Consider the following 2838-nt stretch of genomic DNA (forward strand, 5'->3'; position numbering starts at 1 on the left):
ACAGAATTAACAATTTTCTGAAAAATCCATTTCTTTTCAATTTGAAAATTAATTTTTATACCTAACAATGTAACTATTAAATTTATCGTTGAAACTTGATCGCCTTTAGTTGACATTTTATTTTTTTAAGATGAAAATTAATTTCGATTTCTAAAAGTTTATTTAATCTTTTTTGACAGAAATTGAATAGTTTTAAAAAATTTAAACTGTTATATTTTTCATTGTGACTTCAGCTCTTTTCGGTGAAAATTCAACTACTTTGTGAAAAGTCAAACTACTTTGTTAAGCTTTGATTCTATTGGTTGAAAATTTAGTCGTTTTCTTGACAAATCATTTTTTTAAAATTAAATTTCTGAAATAAAAATTTAACTTATTAATTTGTGGTTAAAAATTGATATTTTTTAGTTGAAAATTCGTTTCTTATTAAGATGGAAATTAATTATGTTTAATAGTAAAAATTTATATAATATATTTTTTGCCAAAATTTGACAGTTTTTAGTTAAAATTTCAACTGTGAAAATTTAACTTATTTATAGAAAGGTGTAATATTTTATTGAACATATGTTCTATTAGATGGAGATTGAACTATTTTGCTGAAAATTTCTTTGTTTTTTTTCGAAAATTAGGGTTTTTAACTAAGAATTTATATATTCCATTTTTTGATTGAAAATTGACGGCCTTTAGTTGAAAATTCCGTTTTTTAAGATGAAAATTAATTTGGCTTACTAAAAGTTTAATTAATCTATTTTTGGTGAAAATTGAAATACTTTGTGGAAAGATAGAATGCTTTATTGAACATTTTTTCTACTGTTTGAAGATTTAAGTATTTTGCCTAAAACTCATTTCTTCTTTGCTAAATTAATTTTTTGTTTAAAAATCTAACTATTACATTTTTTGTTGAAAATTGACCGCTGAAAGTCGAAAATTAAAGTATTGGGCCAAAAATTAGATTTTTTAGAAATGAAAGTTAATTTCATTTACTAAAAATTTAATTTCTCTTATTTTGTTGTTGAAAATTTAGAGCTTTTAGTTGAAAATTGAACTATTAAATTTTTTATGGTGACTTGATGTTTTTGTGATAATTCAACTGCTGTGTGTAATGTTGAATCAGTTTGTTAATCATCTATTTAATTGATTGCAGATTTAACAATTTCGTTTTTGAAAATTCGTTTTTTTTGTTGAGAAAAATTAATTTATTTGAACTGGATATTAACCTCTTTCATTCTTGAATGAAACTTGAGTCTTTAGTTGTAAATTCTAATATTAAAGTTTTCGTTAAGACTTTTTTTTGGTGAAAATTTAACAACTTTGTGGAAGATTGAAATTTTTTGTCAAAGATTCATTTTATTGGTTAAAGATTGAACTATTATTCTAAAAATTTGCTGTTTTTCAGCTAAAAATTAATTTTCTAAACTCAAAATTAAACTATTACATTTTTAACTGAAAATTTATGGTTTTTACTTAAAAATTCAAATATACGTGTTTGGTTGAAATTGAAATATTCGGCTGAAAATTGACGTATTCTGTCATAAATGCGCCTGTTTGAAAGAAAATTAATCTTTTTGATTGAAAATACAACTACATGGGTAAATAAATAAATTGTGATAAATTTATTTCATGAATTGAGGATCCATCTCTTCAGTGAAAAATTGAACTATTTTGTAAAAGACGATTTTTTGGATTAAAAATAAATTTAACTGTTCCATTTTTTGTTAAAATGGTTCGTTCTTAGTTGAAAATTAAATTTCGGCATAAAAATTCAACTGTTTTATAAAAAATTCATTACTCAAGATTAGAAATTCAAATTTTTTATTGGAACATTGTCCTTTTGTCTTAAAAATTCTTATATGTTAGTAGAAAATCCAACTATTTCATTAAAAATAAACTTTCTATTTAGAAATTTATATTTTTGGTCTGAAAATTTAACTATTCATTTGAAATATCGTCTGTTTCATCAAAATTGAACTATTTTTTATTTAAAATTTCAAATCTTATTGTTGAAAATAAAAATTTTTAGTTGAAAAGACACCTTTTTGGTAGAAAATTCAACCGTTTTGTTTAAATTTGTGTTTTTTTATAGAAAATTCACCCTTTCGGATTCAGGGTTAAACTGCTTACTAAAAAAGTTCATCTTCTTGACATTAAAATTCTTCTAGATAGTTAAAAATGCTACTATTTTTGTATGACCTTAAATTTTTTGTTTGGAGTTCGAACATTAAATCAAAAATTAAATTATCTAGTTTAAAATTCAAACATTTTTTGAAAAGTGTTTTTTTTCGTCTAAAGGTTCAACTAAATGATTGGGAATACAACTGTTAGGTTGATAATATATATTTTTTTAAATTATTGGAAATTAATCTTTGTAGCTCGAAATTAACTGTGTTGTTAAATATTTAACTATTTTATAATAACATTAATAATAATAAATTTAACAATAATAAAATGAACTAAGAGAATTATAATTTGAAAACTATTTAGTTTAAAATTAATCTATTTTGTTAAGAAGCGATATTTAAAAAATAATCCAACTGTTTTGTTGAAAACTCATCTTTTCGGATAGAAAGTTCATCTCACTGGATTAAAAATTCAATTATATGGTTGCGAAGGCAACTATTAGATTGATAATAATTTTTTTTTATTAAATAATGTCATTAAAAATCCATTTTTGTAGGTTGAAATTCAAATATGTAGTCGAAAATTAAACTATTTTATGAAAACAATAATAATAAAAGAAAAGAAAATAATAAATTCAAATTATATAGTTGAAAATTATGTTTATTTTGTTAAAAAGCGATATTTGAAAAATAATTGAACTGTTCTGTTGGAAATTCAATTATA

This window comes from Belonocnema kinseyi, chromosome 9 (assembly GCF_010883055.1).
Source record: "Belonocnema kinseyi isolate 2016_QV_RU_SX_M_011 chromosome 9, B_treatae_v1, whole genome shotgun sequence".
Taxonomy (NCBI): domain Eukaryota; kingdom Metazoa; phylum Arthropoda; class Insecta; order Hymenoptera; family Cynipidae; genus Belonocnema; species Belonocnema kinseyi.